General features: G+C 44.9%; 1 pseudogene; it reads right to left on the bottom strand.

Moving 5' to 3' along the window:
• Nucleotides 1-15,189: 15,189 nt before the first annotated feature.
• On the bottom strand, nt 15,190-15,278 carry LOC133776468 (U2 spliceosomal RNA; annotated as a pseudogene).
• Nucleotides 15,279-19,523: the final 4,245 nt, after the last annotated feature.

Consider the following 19,523-nt stretch of genomic DNA (forward strand, 5'->3'; position numbering starts at 1 on the left):
TTTAAAGACCCCTATATGTGTGGATTTCTGGACCAGGACTTGTCTCTTAATTCCATTTCCACAAACTTTTTGAAATACCCGCATATAGGGGCCGACGCCATGGCACAGTGGGTTAATCCTCTGCCTGCGGTACTAGCATCCCATATGGGCACCGGTTCTAGTCCCGGCTGCTCCTCTTCTGATCCAGCTCTCTGCTATGGCCTGGGAAAGTAGTAGAAGATGGCCCACGTGCTTGGGCCCCTGCACCCACATGGGAGACCTGGAAGAAGCTCCTGGCTCCTGGCTTCGGATTGGCGCAGCTCTGGCTATTGCGGCCATCTGGGGAGTGAATCAATGGAAGAAAAATCTCTCTCTTTGTCTCTCCCTCTCACTGTCTGTAACTCTGCCTCTCAAATAAATAAATAAAATATTTTTAAAAATAAAAAAAATACCCACATATATAATTTATAATTACATAATACGGCCAGCGCCGTGGCTCACTTGGCTAATCTTCTGCCTGCGGCACCGGCACCCCAGGTTCTAGTTCCGGTCGGGGCGCCGGATTCTGTCCCGGTTGCTCCTCTTCCTGTCCAGCTCTCTGCTGTGGCCCGGGAAGGCAGTGGAGGATGGCCCAAGTGCTTGGGCCCTGTACTCACATGGGAGACCAGGAGGAAGCACCTGGCTCCTGGCATCAGATCGGCTCAGTGCGCCGGCCATAGCAGCCATTTGGGGGGTGAACCAATGGAAGGAAGACCTTTATCTCTCTCTCTCTCTCTAACTCTGCCTGTCAAAAAAAAATTACATAATACACTTATATTTATGTAACATTTGTTTTATATTATCTAATATATGTATTTATTTTTATTTTATTATTTACTATATATTTTCTATAATTCTAAAGATGATATATACTTATTGGCATCAGTATTGTGGCATAGCCAGTAAAGCCTCTACCTGCAACACCAGCATCCCATATGGGTGCCAGTTCACGTCCTAGCTGCTCCACTTCTCATCCAGCTCCCTGCTAATGAGCCTGGGAAGAATGCAGAAGATGGCCCAAGTGCTTGGGTCCCTGCCACACACTTGGGAGACCTGGATGAAGTTTTAACTCCTGGCTTCAGTCTGACCCAGCCTTCGCTATTACAGTCACCTAGGGAGTGGAAGTCATCTAGCAAATGGAAGATGTCTCTCTCTCTCTCTCTCTCTCTCTCTCTCTCTCTCACTCTGCCTTTCAAATAAAGAAATATTTTTTAAAGATTTATTTCTTTATTTGAAAGGCAGAGTTACAGACAGAGGGGGAGAGAGAGAGAAAGGAAGAGAGAGAGAGAGAGAGAGAGAGAGAGAGAGAGATCTTCTATCCATAGGTTCACTCCCCCAAATGGCTGCAATAGCCAGACTTGTGCTGATCTAAAGCCAGGAGCCAGGAGCTTCCACCGGGTCCCCCACATGGGTGAAAGGGTCCAAGAGCTTGGGCCCTCTCCTACTGCTTTCCCAGGCACATAAGCAGGGAGCTGATTCGGTAGTGGAGCAGCCGGAACTCAAAGCAGCGCCCATGTGGGATGCTGGTGCTGCAGATGGTGGCTTTATCCGCTACACCACAGCATCAACCCCATACATATTTATTAAAAAGATGATATATACTCATAGGTAACCAATCTACGTTTATTCTTATAAAACACAAAACAGTCGTTTTTGTCCAAGTTTAAGTTTCAAATTAACTGTGTGCAATAATTAAGATGAATAAACATAAAAATGCAAATCCTTGTGCCATGTGCATAAACAGAAGCCTCCGGAAAGGCACAATCGCTTTACATTCCTTTGGTGTTAAAAAATATGCTGGCCTGCCAGTGATTCTCACTGCTGCAGAATTTAAATTCTTAACATCATGAAAAGTACCCTCAGAGATTATTCATTTGTTGTTTACAGTTTGGAAAAAGTATCATGGTAAATAAAATACTGCCGTTGCAGAAAAACTAACAACCGTGATGACGGCACAACTGCACAAAATAGAGCTCCTCAAAAACTTACCACGGCCCGTGCTGGGCGTCAACTCGGTGGAGCCAGTTGGGTTTTAACAGTAAAATGATAATACTTGCCATCCCAGATTGCCAAACCATGATCATTTGAATGCATTTTACACATCTTAAATAATAATCATCACCCTCGTTTTCTACATGCTAGCTTTCATTCTGTGTTAAGTGGTTACAATTTGCACTCTCTGCTTCTAACTCCTGTATTTCTCTTCAACACCATCAAGCCCAGGAGCCAAGAGAAATGTGTTTTGGGTACTCGACCAGATCTTAGGATAGCGAGAAAGGCAATAGCCACATCTTTGCTTCCTCCACAAAAATAGCACTTTTCGCCCAATGTCTTCACTCAAGAACTTTGTGTTGTGATAGCTATAGGCTGCAGGTCTGTAGTCAGCACCATAAAGGCCTGCAGGACACTCCACTGGCACTGAGTACGCAGGGGTTGGGCCCAGAAAACAGAATGCCACAGACAGAGTCGAGGTTGGAGAGCCCTGGGTCCAAATTTATTGACCTCAGCCAGCGCCGCGGCTCACTAGGCTAATCCTCCACCTGCGGCGCTGGCACACTGGGTTCTAGTCCCAGTCGGAGCGCCGGATTCTGTCCCGGTTGCCCCTCCTCCAGTCCAGCTCTTTGCTGTGGCCCGGGAGTACAGAGGAGGATGGCCCAAGAGCTTGGGCCCTGCACCCCATGGGAGACCAGGAGAAGCACCTGGCTGCTGCCTTCGGATCAGCGCGGTGCGCCGGTTGCAGCAGCCACTGGGGGGTGAACCAATGGCAAAGGAAGACCTTTCTCTCTGTCTCTCTCTCTCACTGTCCACTCTGCCTGTCAAAAAAATAAAATAAAATAACAAATTTATTGACCCCAGACATCCTTTTCAGCTCCCTAAACCTCAGTCTCCTACTCTGTCAATTGGGAATAACTTTCACCTTGCAGGGTCCTATTAAGTGGGCTCAGTGCCATAATACATAGAGCAAGCTTCACGTGTTGGGAAAACAGTACCCCAACAAATGTCAGTTCTCTCCCCCTGGAGCCCTGATTTCAAAGGTCTTACAGCCAGCATCTAGCACACCACAGAGGAGGAAAAAACATGCGAGGAAAGCCCTACCTTTCACCAAAACATTCATGGAGATTAACAACTTTAAGGTTTCAAACGAAACTCTTAAAAGTAATGAAAAAAAAAAATTGGAGCTGTAGTTTCATTATTTCAAAATGAGAGAGCCCTTTATCAAACTGGGTAGGAAAGACACAGTTAAACAAAATATTAATGTAATCGGCACTGCAAAAATATAAATATTTCTGTATGGAAAAAATAAAAATTCTCCAAGTTAAAACATAAAAAGAAAAATATTTGTACTCTATACAACAAAGAGGTAATATCTTTAGCATATCAAAAGTTCTTCAAAATCAATAATAAAAAAGAAAGCACTCCAGAACCAGCATTATGGCACAGAGGATTAAGCCACCAGTTGCTACACCTGCGTGGCGTATTGGAGTGCCAGTTAGAGTTCCAGTCGTTCTGCGTCCGATCCAGCTTCCTGAAGATGCACTTGGGAAGGCAGCAGAACTTGGGCCCTGCCACCCACGTGGAAGACCAGGATGGAGTTCTGCCTCCGGGCTTCAGCCTGGCCCAGACCTGGCTACTGCAGCCATTTGGGGAGTGAATCAGTGGATGGAAACTCCATCTCTCTCCCTCTACTCCTCCTCCCTCCCTCCCTCCCTCTCTCTCTTTCCTACTCTGCCTTTCTTTTTTTTTTTTTTCCTTTTTTTTATTTAGTAAATATAAATTTCCAAAGTACAGTTTATGGATTACAATGGCTTTTCCCCCCATAATTTCCCTCCCACCCGCACCCCTCCTATCTTCCACTCCCTCTCCCATTCCATTCACATCAAGATTCATTTTCAATTATCTTTATATACAGAAGATCAATTTAGTATATATTAAGTAAAGATTTCATCAGTTTGCACCCACACAGAAACACAAAGTGTAAAAATACTGTTTCAGTACTAGTTATAGCATTACTTCACATTGGACAACACATTAAGGACAGATCCCACATGAGAAGTAAGTACACAGTGACTCCTGTTGTTGACTTAACAATTTGATACTCTTGTTTATGGCATCAGTAATCTCCCTAGGCTCTAGTCATGAGTTTCCAAGGCTATGGAAGCCTTTTGAGTTCGCCGACTTCGATCTTATTCAGACAGGGTCATAGTCAAAGTGGAAGTTCTCTCCCTACTCTGCCTTTCAAAATTTTTTAATGTAAGCGCTCTACAGGAAACAAATAAGCAAAGGAAGTGAAAGGTAATTAATTCAACATCCAGCATATATTTGAGCTGTTTCTTTGTGTCAAACATTCTTCTAGGAAAAAGAGAGAGAAAATAAACAGAACGGATGAAAGCCTCAGCCACGTGGAGCTGACCTAGTAAATAGGAAAGAAATACAAGTAGAGCAGAAATTTGATCGAGACTATAAAATTGAAACAGTGAGTTCCCACTAAGAATGAGGGATTGAATAGAGATGAGCAATATGGCATGTTTTAAAGGCTGCACACCTACTTCTCAAAATCCTTCCCTTAAGAATCCATCCTAAGGAAGTCTGTAAACACGCAGCCTGACTTTTGATCATATAAAACTGAAATAACCCAAATATCGACAAATAAGACATTGACTCAATAAATTACAAAACACCCATTCAATGAAACACAATATAGGCACTAAGAAATCATGGCATCCACAAAATGTGTCCACAGCACATTGTCAAATTTAAAAAGCAGGTTTCTAATTTTGTGTATGGTATGTTTATGTTAATGTTTATGTTAAAATATAATGTAGATACAGATATCCCTAAGTATAAAAAAGACTCTTGGCTGGCTATATATAAAAATATTATATTAACAAGAGAAATTTCAAGGTAGAAAGTGTTTTTTAAAGTATTTTAACACTTCCATAGGTTCTAAATTGCTGACCATAAAAATATATTTAGAAGCAGATAAAATTAGCAGACTACTTGCACCAGCATATGTTTTAAAAGCTTATAATCTAACTAAAAAGATACAGCAACAGGAAAACTGAAATGCCCAGGAGCATACGCAACCTGCCAGAACTATGCTCAGAGAAGTAAACACTCCACTATTGAATTTGGAACACCAATACCCAGAAGTAATACATCAGGCAGGCAAGAAATGTCTTCGCCTTAACCACTTCACAGGAAATGCCAGGCTCAATGGCCAGGGAAACCAATGAAATCAGACTCTGGGGACAATAAGGGAGTTTGTGCTAGAAACAAGATGTTCAGCTGGAAGAAAGGCAAGCCCAGGGCACAGCCAGGCAAGTTAAGTGAATATACAGCACCTGTGAAAACAGCCATTCGCAGAATACTCGCCCCACTGGACCATGAAGACCCAAGGAATTAGACTTAGAAGTGCTCTTTATCCAGGACACTCAATTTTTAATATGTGAAATCCAATTCTCAATCCCATTTATGAAAATCTGCTCCAATTAAATCACAAATCTCACAGAGTTCCATGGAGCTTCTATGCCGCTGGTCTCTTTAACAGGAAGCACTGAAATTATTTTTATTTCAAACTCATTTAAGTTTCTGTCCCTGGCAGTAACATTTACACCATACCAGGGGACTCTGCGGTTATCTGTGTTTCTGCCTCGTCTCTCCACATTTCATTTTTTCATCAAAATAAAGCCCTTTTATCTCCCAGAATATGCATATCATGTTCATAATGAATGCGTTTTTAAAGACAGGTCTCCTGACCCTCCTCGTTAACAGTGCATCCTCAACATGTATTATTAACCAGGGAACTAACACCCTTTTTGAGAAGCATATATATTCAAAGGGTTTAAATCAAAGGGGATTTTCCCCCTCTTTCCAAAAAGCACCACTTTGCTTGGTAACAGACCTGATAGGTTGCTGGAAAGCAGAAATCAGACAGCAGAGCAGCTCAGAGAGTGGGAGACGGGGATCCAAGACGGCTGGGTAAGAAAATCCCAGGACCACAGGCTTCACTGCCGAATTCTACCAAACGGTTAAAGAACTGACTCCAATTCTTCTCAAGCCACTCAAAACAACTGAAAGGGAAGAAATCATTCCAAACTCCCCCTGTGAGACTGCTATCACCTTAATTCCAAAACCAGAAAAGGATACAATAAAGAAAGAGAACCATAGACCAATATCCCTGATGAACATAGGTGCAAAAATCCTCAACAAAATACCAGCTAATAGAATTTTTTAAAAAAGATTTATTTTATTTATTTGAAAGACAGAGTTACAGAGAGAGGTAGAGACAGAGAGAGAGATCTTCCATCCGCTGGTTCACTCCTCAGATGATCGCAACGGCTGGAACTGTGCCGATCTGAAGCCAGAAGCCAGGAGCTTCTTCCAGGTCTCCCATGAGGGTGCAGGAGTCCAAGCATGTGGGCCATCTTCTACTGCCATCCCAGGCCATAGCAGAGAGCTGGATCAGAAGTGGAGCAGCCGGGACTAGAACCAGCACCCATATGCAATGCCGATGCTTCAGGCCAGGCAGGGCTTTAACCCGCTGTGCCACAGCGCTGGGCCCCCAGCTAATAGAATTTAACAACACATCACAAAAGATTATTCCCCAAATCAAGTGGGATTTATCCCTAGTATGCAGGGATGGTTCAACAAATCCAAATTAATAAATGTGACACAGCACATTAACAAATTGAAGAATAAAAACCATATAATATCTCAATAGATGCAGAGAAAGCATTTAATAAAATACAACATCCTTTCATGATTAAAAAAAAAAAAAACTTAAACAAACTGGGAATGAAAGGAACATTCCTCAACACAGTCAAGACAATGTATGACAAACCCACAGCCAGCATCATATTGAACGGGGAAAAGTTGGAAGCATTTCCACTGAGATCCAGAACCAGACAAGGATGCCCACTCTCACCATTGCTATTCAATATAGTTCTGGAAGTTTTAGCCAGAGCCATTAGGTAAAAAAAAGAAATCAAAGGGATACAAACTGGAAAGGAGGAAGTCAAGCTATCCCTGTCTACAGTTGACATGAATCTCTATATAGAGGATCCAAAACACTCCGCTAAGCAACTAGTGGAACTCATAGGAGAGTTTGGTAAAGTTGCAGAATATAAAAATCACACAAGAATCAATACCTTTGTGTATACAGACAATGCCATGGCTGAGAAATAACTTGTAAGATCAGTACAATTCACAATAGCTACAAAAAATGGAAATACCTTGGAATAAATTAACCAAGAATGTGAAAGATCCCTAAGGTAAAAGTTAGAAAACATTAAATAAACAGAAGAAGACACAAAAAAATGGAAAAATCTCCCATGTTCGTGGATTGGAAGAAATAATATAATCAAAATGTCCATACTATCCAAAGCAATTATAGATTCAATGTTTTCCCAACCCAAAAATCAAGGATATTCTTCTCAGATTGGTCTATCTAAATATATATAATTATATAATACATATATTATATATAATTATATATTATATAATATGAATAATACTGTGAATAAAATTCATATGGAAACACAAGAGACCTTAAATAGTAGCCAAGGCAAACTTAAACAACAAAAACAAAGCCAGAGGCATCACAATACCAGATTTCAAGACATATTATAGAGCAGTTATAATCAAAACAGCCTGGTGCTGATACAAAAATAGACATACAGACCAAAGGAAGAGAATAGAAATCAGAGAAATCAATGCACACATCTACAACCAACTAATGGTTTAGCAAACAAGCTAAAGTTAATCCCTGGAGAAAGGACAGTCTCTTCAACAAATAGTGCTGGGAAAATTGGATCTATGCAGGCAGAAATATGAAACAAGACCCCTACCTTATACTTTATACAAAAATCAACTGAAAATGGATCAAGGATCTAAATCTGTGACCTGATACCATCAAATTACTAGAGGGAAATATCAGGGAAACTGCAACGTAATGGCATAGGCAAATACTTCTTGGAGAAGACCCCAGAAGCACAGGCAATATAAGCAAAAACCAACAAACAGGATTACATCAAGCTGAACACTCAACAAAGTGAAAACATGGGGCTAGCGCTGGGGCATAGTGGGTATAACTGCCGCCTGTGGTGCCCACATCCTGTATGGGCACTGGGTTTGAGTTCCAGCTGCTCTACTTCTTTTTTTTTTTTTTTTTTTTAATTTGACAGGTAGAGTTACAGACAGTGAGAGAGAGACAAAGGTCTTCTTTCCGTTGGTTCACCCCCCAAATGGCCGCTACGGCCGGCACTGTACCGATCCAAAGCCAGGAGCCAGGTGCCTCCTCCCAGTCTCCCATATGGGTGCAGGGACCCAAGCACCTGGGCCATCCTCCACTGCCCTCCCGGGCCACAGCAGAGAGCTGGACTGGAAGAGGAGCAACTGGGACTAGAACCCGGCACCCATGTGGGATGCCGGCGCCACAGGAGGAGGATTAACCAAGTGAGCCACAGTGCTGGCCCCCCAGCTGCTCTACTTCTCATCCAGTTCCCTGCTATGTGCCTGGGAAAGCAGCAGAGGATGGCCACAGTACTTGGGCCTCTGCACCCACATGGGAGACCTGGAAGATGCTTCTGGCTCAGGCCATTGCAGCCATTAGGGAGTGAGCCAGCAGATGGAAGGTCTTTCTCTCCTCTCTGTAATTCTTCCTTCCAAGTGAAAAATAAATAAATCTTTTTTTAAAAAGTAAAGATGAAACCAACAGAATGGGAGAAAATATTTGTAAGCTATACAACTAACAAAGGATTAAAATCCAGGGTCTATAAAGAGCTCAGGAAACTCAGCAACAACAAAACAAATAATCCAGTCAAGAAACGGGCATTTTAGAACTGTACCTATAAAATACATGAAATCTGTTCTCTTTATATTTTTTTAAAGATTTATCTTTTTTTTTTTTTTTGAAAGTCAGAGTTACACAGAGAGAAGGAGAGGCAAAGAGACAGAAAGAGGGGCCCCTCATCTGCTGGTTCACACCCCCACTGGCCACAACAGCCGGAGCCTCACCGATCCAAAGCCAGGAGCCAGGAGTCCTCTCCAGGTCCCCCATGTGGGCGCAGGGGCCCAAGGCCCTGGGCCATTCTCTACTGCTCTCCCAGGCCACAGAAGAGAGCTAGATCAGAAGTGGAGCAGACAGGACCTGAACCGGTGACCACATGGGATACCGGCGCTGCAGGCAGCGATCCCACCCGCTACACCACAGCACTGGCCCCTGTTCTCTTTATATTTTAAAAAAATAAAAATAAAAACTCAAAAGGGCCCAAAAAAGGCAAAAAGAGAGAAGAGAAGAGAAGAGAAGAGAAGAGAAGAGAAGAGAAGAGAAGAGAAGAGAAGAGAAGAGAAGAGAAGAGAAGAGAAGAGAAGAGAAGAGAAGAGAAGAGAAGAGAAGAGAAGAGAAGCGAAGCGAAGCGAAGCGAAGCGAAGCGAAGCCGGAGCCATGCATCAGGGACCATTTCAAATGTGTTTCCATCCATCCTGTGCTTTCTCTTTTTGTGACTGTCCACAGAGAGAAGCAGACCCCTCTGCTTGTGACAGCTGGTTTAGAAGGTGGGGAAAGTGTTGGTGCTGTGGTGTAGTAGGTTAAGCCCTGGCCTGAAGCACCGGCATCCCATACAGGCGCTGGTTCCTGTCCCATCTTGCTCCTCTTTCGATCCAGCTCCCTGCTAATGTGTCTGGGAAAGCAGTCGAACATGGCCCAAGTGCTTGGGCCCCTGCACCCACGTGGGAGATAACGAAAGAAGCTCCTGGCTCTTGGCTTCGGATCAGCCCAGCTCCGGCTGTTGCGGCCATTTGGGGAGTTAACCAGTAGATCGAAGACCTCTCTCTCTCTCTCTCCCTCTCTGTGTTTGTAACTCTATTTCTCAAATAAACAAATCTTTAAAAAGAGCCTTGAGGTCCACATGGGGGATCCTCCCCCAAAAAAAAGAAAAAAGAAAGAAATGGAAGAGTGGAAGAATTTCCTCTTCCTCCCACATGCACACAGGAGAACAGTTTGTCAGATGGACCCGGGTAAGTTCAGCTGAGACTGGAACAGTGCCTGGTGCCCAGGGCAGCTGTTACCTCAAGAGCTTCATTTACTTGAGACTTCTGGGGAAGGCAGGGAGGCTGCGTGTGGAGTGGAAGACACGGCTCCTGGTCCAAGTTGTGACAACATGGGGGTGCTTTAAAAAGTTCATGGAAAATAACATGGAAAGATGAGCTGATCTTGGTAGAAAAACATCTCGAAATTCATGCACAAGTTTTTTTTTTTCTTTATTTATTGTATTCATTTGAAAGGGAGAGAGAGAGCTAGAGATAGCATGTTCTTATTCACTGTATCATTCCCCGAATGCCTGGGATTTAGGAACTCAATCTAAGTCTCCCACGTGATTGGCAGGAACCCAGTCACTGCAGCCATCCCTACTGTCTCCTAGGTTGTGCATTAGCACAAAGCTGGAAACAGAGTGGAGCCAGGACTCAAACCCAAGCACTCCCACAGGGGGCACAGGTGTCCTAGACGGCAGCTGAACTCTGTCCCAAGCACTCGCCGGCATGCACATTTTTTAATACCTGTTTTCCAGGAACTTTTTGAAGATCCCTCATATGCTTGGACTTCAAAATATGTTGCACCACAACAAATGCACCATTTAATTCCATTTTGCAGGAGCTCTGAAGCACACTCGTATGTTCAGAAGTCTGATTTTATCCTTTGCCCTCCATTTCCCCATGTGCTACTTACAAAAGTGTGGCTTAAGGCAACCAAACAGGCTAACGCAACAGCTGCTGAGCTGTCACACTCCAGATGTGAAGAACAGAGGAGGGGAAGCCCTTACTGCTGTGTGTGTGTGTATATATATATATATTATATATTATATAACATATATGTTATATATTATATAAATATAATAATTACATATAAAATATTCCAGTTACATATATAATATTCCAGTTATATATATAATATTCCAGTTATATATATTATATTCCAGTTATAATATAGATGTAGACATGGATCTGCATATACTTGCATGTACTAATATACCACATGTTACATATAATGATACTATACAATGAGTAACTATATATAATTAATTGTATGAGCTATAATTTTATAATATAAATTATAAAGTAGGTACTATACAATATAAAAGACAAAATCATAGTAAATATATAATAAAATATTACACTATAATATGAAGTTCCATGCATATCTCAGAGAGAGACAGAGATAATAAAACCAGATTCTATAGATATTTTTCAGATAAAAACACACTCCCCCACTGGGCAACAGCACTGAACCCGTGGTGCTGCCTGGTACTACTCCATCCAGTAAAGGCCACAAACGTCACAGTTTAGCCACTTCAGGTTCAACCCCACTCAGGGATTCAAAGTTCCATAAAGATTTTGGACATAAGAGGCAACAGCACATAATCTATGTCAAGCCTTCGACTGATCGGTTTGCTGATTCCTGCTCATTAGTTCCATGTCAATAGACAATAGGACAAAACGCACAAACTTACCTGAAAGCTGCGAGTGGCACAGCTTACTGATGTTCACACCCACTGACCACAATGGAGTCAAGGGCAGAGCCGCAGTAACCACCTGTCCGCAGACTGTGGGAGTCCACCTGAGCATCTGCCCACACCCACTGTGCGGACGCCATCGGTGCATACCACTCACTCCTCACCTAAACACTCGTGAGTTTTCATGATGAGGCCATTAAACCCATGACTTTTTAAAAACTTTTTATTTGAGAGACCTTCTGTCTGCTAGTTCACTCCCCAAATGCCTGGGAGCTGGACCTCAATCCCGGTCTCCCATGCAGGTGACAGGGAGCCCTCACTGCTGCCTCCCAAGGTCTGCACTAGCAGGAAGTGGGAGCCAGCAGCCCGAACCCAGAATGGAAGGCAGGCATGCCAAGGTGGGATGTGAGCGTGCTGCCCTGCAGCTACGTTCCCACGCCCTTGTTGCTTGGCTGTTGAAAGACAAATATCTGAACACAGGTAAAAAGATTAAAAGGCTACAAAAAGGAACAAAATTGAAGAAAGTTACTCCCTCTTCCCAGCCAGTCCCTCTCGCCAGAGGCAACCAGAGTTGGCAGTCAGAGACGAAGCTGAAAGGGTGCGAGGGTGCTCTTCTGATGTTGTGCTGCCTAAAACACCCCTTAGATTTGACTGATGATGGGGGCAGCACATAACAAAATCCCGATGAAGTAAGCTTTGCTCCCAGGAAATGAGAGGGCCATCCTGCCCTCTGGGGAGTAACTCACAGCCCCACCCACATCAGCCTCTGCAGGAGCCCCCAGGCCCCAGGCCCGGGATGGGGTGGGGCACCACTGACAATTGTTATCAGCATAAAGGTGCCCATAAGAAATGCTTGCCAGGGCCAGGGCTGAGCCTTGGGTCTACAGCTGCATGTATATCCTGTCTCGGTGGTCATCCCAGACAGAAGGCATGGGGCCGGCCACCAAATAGGATTTCCCATGAGCCCTTTCCTCCAGCACCTTTGGTATTAGTAGATGAAGACAGCCTGGGACACCTGCTGCGTGTGCAGGGGAGGTGTGACGACACGCATCTGGACTCCAAGTCCTGTCACATCTCCTTCACCCCTCAAAGCCCACGAGAACATCCTCACATTGGTTCAATCACAAACATTTACCAGGCATTACCAGGAGCCTGGCCTCCTGCTATCAGCTTAGTCTATTTACTCCTATCTGAGGTCACAAAGATTGGAAAGTGGCTTACAAAGCAATACACGATGAAAGAGCAAATGCGGCCAGCGCCGTGGCTCACTTGGTTAATCTTCCGCCTGCGGCGCTGGCATCCCATATGGGCACCGGGTTCTAGTCCCGGCTGCTCCTCTTCCAGTCCAGCTCTCTGCTGTGGCCCAGGAAGGCAGTGGAGGATGGCTCAAGTGCTTGGGCCCTGCACCTGCATGGGAGACCAGAAGGAAGCACCCGGCTCCTGGCTTCAGATCGGCCATTAGGGAGTGAACCAACAGAAGGAAGACCTTTCTCTCTGTCTCTCTCACTGTCTCTCTCTCTCACTGTCTAACTCTACCTGGCTAAAAAAAAAAAAAAAAAAAGCAAATGCAAAATATAAACCAGATGCAGAGGGAGTACCCATGAAAACACAAGATCCATACCAGCACAGGCAATGAGAACGCAGTGGTGTCGGGGTAGCACCCAATCGAAGACAAAGCCTGAGGGACAGGGGCACCTTCACAGATGCTCTAAGATGGTTCTGGGTTCTCGCCATGACCAGAACTCCTAAAACCCATTTCCGATTGAACAAGGCAAGTCTCTGGATATGGAACATTTAAGGAAACAGTAGGCCAATAACCAACTCTGGTTTCTACCGATGCCAAGTTCACTAGGTGCCCCATGTTCTATAAGGCCCACACCACGAGAAGTAATTCATGCAAAAGACATTTCCAATTTCATTGATTTGATATGTGCTCCTATAAAGCATGATTTAATGTTTTAAAAATTTCATCTACCAAGACAGTGTTGGAAACATGTCCATATCCTTTCACTGAATCACAGAGAACCAGTGTTAAACTTCTGACCTTCTCTCTTCTCAAGAAAGCACACACGCACGCACAGGTATGCTGCAGCCAGGAGCAGGGCTGCAAAGCTGACCCCAGCTGCAGAGTGGAGCGTGAGCCCCAGCAAAGAATGTGGCAGTGGGATGCACTCGCAGCTACTGAGGCGACAGCCACCTGCAAATCCGACCTGTGCAGTACAGCAGGCTTGTCTGCCCACAGACGTGTGTGCAGATGTAGAGCCTGTGTGAATTTCCAAGCGCGATGTCATCACCAAGTCAGAGCAGACTGTCCTGCGAGGGCCCTTCCCTTCACGACAGATTGCCAGTCCTGTCAGGCTCTCCCGGAGGGTTCTGAACAAATGCCAGGGCCCAGGCTCTACCCCTGGAGAATGACTTGGGCGGCCTAGCACGGAGTCCAGCATGAGTAAGGGCTTCCCAGAGGATTCTAAAATGCAGCCAGTATTGACAAACATGATTCAGGATGGTCCTTAAAGAATTATAACATTTAAAGAAACTTTAGAGAAATTTAAGGCAAATGCTGTTACCTTGCCTAGTTTCCAAAAACCTAATGATCTCTGTAGCCTGAAACATACAAAATGTCCAGAGGCACCTGCCATTCACCCACAGGTACAACTCCCCGCACAGTCACCCCCATTCACCCACAGGTACAACTCCCTGCACAGTCACCCCCATTCACCCACAGGTACAACTCCCCGCACAGTCACCCCCGTTCACCCACAGGTACAACTCCCTGCACAGTCACCCCCATTTACCCACAGGTACAACTCCCCGCACAGTCACCCCATTCACCCACAGGTACAACTCCCCGCACAGTCACCCCCATTCACCCACAGGTACAACTCCCCGCACAGTCACCTGCTGTTCACCCACAGGTCCAACTCCCCGCACAGTCACCCCCATTCACCCACAGGTACAACTCCCCGCACAGTCACCTGCTGTTCACCCACAGGTCCAACTCCCCGCACAGTCACCCCCATTTACCCACAGGTACAACTCCCTGCACAGTCACCCCCATTTACCCACAGGTACAACTCCCCGCACAGTCACCCCCATTCACCCACAGGTACAACTCCCTGCACAGTCACCCCCATTTACCCACAGGTACAACTCCCTGCACAGTCACCCCCATTTACCCACAGGTACAACTCCCCGCACAGTCACCTGCTGTTCACCCACAGGTACAACTCCCTGCACAGTCACCCCCATTTACCCACAGGTACAACTCCCCGCACAGTCACCTGCTGTTCACCCACAGGTACAACTCCCCGCACAGTCACCCCCATTTACCCACAGGTACAACTCCCCGCACAGTCACCCCAACACCTCACTGTCTGCCTGCTCTGGCTCGTCCTTTGGGGCTCAGCAACGCCTCCCTTCTTGGGCAAAGTCCTTCCTGACACTCTGGCCGGGCCTGGGGACCCATAATCAGGGCTCCCCCAAATTCCCTTCCAGGTTTCCACACTGGGCTGTGACTGGTCCACGATATCGTGCCCACGAGTCTCCTGAGGACACAGACTCTGCTCAACAACGTTATTTCATCCGCTTCCTGCACACAGCAGATGTCCAATAAAAACTCGATGGAGCCATTCATTCTGACTCCTACACTGTCCCGCAGAAGAGGAGCTGACCACATGACCGTTTATAAAACACACACGAGCAGTATATTAGATACTACACTTGATCTTAGCCAAAAGGCTGAGAAGTGATAAGCAGTACATTAGAAAACTCAGAACAGGCACAATGCTGCCAAAAAGATGGAAAGGGAAAAACCGGTACGTTTTTGTAAAGTTAAAAACTTACTTGAAAACAATAATGAGATATTTCACCCAGAGTGGGTATCATTTAAAAATGGGTATCTCTGGGGCCTGCATTATAGCATAGCTGGTAAAGTCGCTGACTGTAATGCCAGCATCCCACGTGGGTACCAGTTTGAGTCCTGTCTGCTCCACTTCCAATCCAGGTCCCTGCCAATGACCTTGGAAAGCAGTGGAAGGTGGCCCAAGTGTTTTGGCCCCAGCACCCACACGGGAGACTCAGATGAAGCACCTGATTTTGGCCTGGCCCAGCACTGGTCGTTGCAGCCATCTGGGGAGTGAACCAGGGATGGAAAATCTTTCTTGCTCTTCCTCACTTTCAAATAAATAAATATTTTTTTTAAACTGGGTATCTTTTAAAAGTAGGACCGTTAAGAGAATGAAAAGACAAACCATGGACTGGAGGAAATATTCACAAAACATATCTAATAATGGACTGGTATCCGAAATATAAAAAAATTATTGAAAACAGACAATAAGAAAATAAAATACCCAATTTTAAAAATAAGCAAAAATCTGAACAGATGCCTCACCCAAGAAGATCGTCCGAGGGTAAATGAGCACGGAAGATGCTCCATTCCACATGTCACTGGGGAAATGCAAATGAAAACAAAACACCACTACACACCCATTCCAACGATCAAGACCATGCTGCTGGGGATGTGGAGCCCAAGCACCACTGCTGAAGGGAATGAAAAATGGCACAGGGGCCAGCACTGTGGTGCAGTGGGCTAAGCCACTGCTTGCCACATCGGCATGCCATATCAGAGGGTTGGTCTGAGTCCCCGCTGCCCTACTTGTTACCCAGATCCCTGCTGTGTGTCTGCAGGCAGCAGACAATGGCTCAGGGACTTAGGTCCCTGCTGCTCGCAGGGGAGACCAGATGGAGTCCTCGGCTCCTGACTTCAGCCTGGCCTCGCCCTAGAGGTGGCAGTCACTTGGGGAGTGAATCAGCGATGCACAAAATCTCTTTATCTGTCTGTTGCTCTATCTTTGAAATAAGTAGACCTTTTTTTAAAAAAGAAAAATGTTATAATCCCTTTGAAGACAGTTTGGTAGTTTCTTATAAAACTAAACATCATCTAACTATACAATCTAGCATTCATGCTCCCTGGAATATACCCAAAGGAATTTAAAAAAAAAAAATTATGTCCACACAAAAATCTACACACAAAAGTTTATAGTAGCCTTATTCATTATTGCCACAAATTGTCATCAGTGGGACCAGAATTGTGGTGCATAGGGTTAAGCCACTGCCTGTGATGCCAGCATCCCATATGAGTGCTAGTTCAAGTCTTAGCTGCTCCACTTTCTACCCAGCTCCCTGCTAATGAGCTTGCGAAAGCAGAGGGAGACAGCCCAAGTGCTTGGGCCCCTGCCACCCACATCAGAGACCCAGATGGAACTCCAGGCTCCTGGCTTTGGCCTGGCCCAGCCCCAGCCACTGCCACCTCTTGGGGAGTGAACCAGCCAATGGAAGATCTATCTATCAATCGATCTATCTATTTATCTATCTTCTATCTTTCTGTCTCTGACTCTCCCTCTCTGTAGCTCTCTGCCTTTCAAATCAATAAATAAATCTTTTAAAAAATTATAATCAACTATGATGTTCTTCAATATGTTCATGATAAAGTGTTATGCATCCAGACAATGGAATATGACTCAATGATAAAAAGAAATGAGGTGTCAAGCCATGAAAAGATAAAGAGCTTCCCCACTTAATGCTGTATAATTGTTCAAACCTGGTAAATGCCACTCTTAGGATCATTGGTTACTATCCTCACTCTGTCTTTTATGACCTTGTCTAAATATGATCAGAGTCAGCAAACTTGGAAGGCTTCCATAGCCTTGGCAACTCATGACGACAGCCTAGGGTGGTTACTGGCGCCATAAACTAGAGTGTCAATTTGTTGGGTCAACAACAGGAGCCACTGTGCACTTGCTCCTCATGTGGGATCTCTGTCCTTAATGTGCTGTACATTGTGATTTAATGCTATAACTAGTACTCAAACAGTATGTTTCACTTTGTGTGTCTATGTGGGTGCAAACTGTTGAAATCTTTATACTAAATTGATCTTCTGTATATAAAGAGAATTGAAAATGAATCTTGATGCAAATGGAAGGGGAGAGGGAGCGGGAGAGGGGAGGGTTGTGGGTGGGAGGGAAGTTATGGGAGGGGGAAGCCATTGTAATCCATAAGCTGTACACTGGAAATTTATATTCATTAAATAAAAGTTAAAAAAAAAAGAAAAGATAAAGAGGAACCTCAGGTGCGTCTGAAAAGGCTACGTCCATATGATTGCAATTCTGTGATATTCTGGAACAGGCAAAACTATGGAGACAGGAAAAAGATCATGGTTGCCAGACGGATGGTTAGGTGGAGCACAGGGGATGTTTAGGACATGAAACCATTTAGTATGACACTGTCATGGTAGATCAGTGGCATCATATATTAATCAAAACCCGTAGAACTTTATGTAAACAGTGAGACCTAGTGCAAACTATGGGCTTTATTTAGTTAATAATATGTCAATATTGTTTCATCCAATTTTTTTAAGATTTATTCTATTTGAAAAGCAGAGAGAGAGAGAGATTGACAGAGAGAAGAGAGGGGCAGGGAGGGAGAGAGGGAGAGGGAGAAGGAGAGGGAGAGAGAAAGAGAGGGATCTTCACCTGATGGTTCACCTCCCCAAATGGTACCAATGGCTGGGGCTGGGCCAAGCCAAAGCCAGGAGCCTGGAGCTCCATCTGGGTCTCCATGTGGATGGCAAGATGCAAGTCTGCTGCTTTCCCAGGCACAGAAACAGGGAGCTGGGTTGGAAGCAGAGCAACTAGTACTTGAACTCACACTCATATGCCATTTGTGGAGTGAATCTGCCTTTCAAATAAATGAACCTTTTCCCAAAAAAAGATGGTAATGATAGTGAAATGGGGGGAGGGGCACAAGGGAAATAATACAGGAATCTTTCAGTTTTTGATCAATTTTTTTGGTCTAGGAAATAAATCCCATTTGTTTAATTTTTTTGTTCCATTTTCAAAGGCCCTCGTCCAGCAGCTAGACTCAGGTGCACCATGCCCATGCCCCCAACTAGATCATGGTTGGAGAAATTCATGAGATGAGCAGGTTGAAGGGTCTTGTGTCTGGACGTCCTCACCCCTTCATTAACTAAGCTGCCTGAGGGGGACCTCCCTGCAGCCATGCTTGACTGAACGCCGTGACCAAGCAGGACAGAGAAAGCTGCAGTGGTGACGGGAGAGCTGGAGACACTGCAGAGACCGAGATGAGATGCCCAGAAGACTTGTCACAGAGGCAGCAAGGCCACGCCTGGACTCCTCTACCTGTCTTCGTTTTTCTGATCTACTCGAGCCTTCTTTTTATCTTTTGCAATGTGACTTTTTCATTTTCCTATTGCCCAAAGAATTTTCTGGACCCCTTGAAATAGCAGCTTAAAGGTTAAAAATGTGGGCCCTGGAGACAGTGACACTACCTCCGGGCTGTGCCATGTAGGATGCACCTGATGATCTCGTGTAGGGCGGGGTGATCGTGGTGTCTGCACTGGGACGGGAAATGAGACAACGCACATGAGGGACTGAGCCCAGCAACAGCTTGGAAGCAATCACATAATCAACATTGGCTGTTACATTTATTCTTCCAAACCCTATGCTCATTCCACAATGTCACAGGCCTCTCCTGCAGCTGACAGATGGTAATGATTAATACTGGAAAACAATCGAAGATAAGAGATACTCTCTGATGCTGTCACTCCTATCCCTTAGCAAATCCCTTTGAAGGGACCCCAGATTGGACTTCTCAAATTCAGTCATTTTCAAAGCCCCACTTTGCAGATCACCACCAAAGTCTCAATCCATTGGAATAAAATCAATGAACTTTTACAAAGTGGATCAACAAAAGTCATTACAGCGATGCCATCCAAAGTCATGAGAGGGTTTACCCTGGACAAAAATCACACAGTAGAGCAAGTTTGTCCTCAACATTTCCCCTTCTAGGAGCCACCTCCATGGCTAGCTCCTCTGGCGAGGTGGCTGATAAATGTTGAAGATTCTGGGCTTCCTGGAGGGTCTGACCCAGGTCCTTAAGAACAAAAGCTGCTTGGAAGTACGGGAATGAACATAGCCT

This window comes from Lepus europaeus, chromosome 17 (assembly GCF_033115175.1).
Source record: "Lepus europaeus isolate LE1 chromosome 17, mLepTim1.pri, whole genome shotgun sequence".
Taxonomy (NCBI): Eukaryota; Metazoa; Chordata; class Mammalia; order Lagomorpha; family Leporidae; genus Lepus; species Lepus europaeus.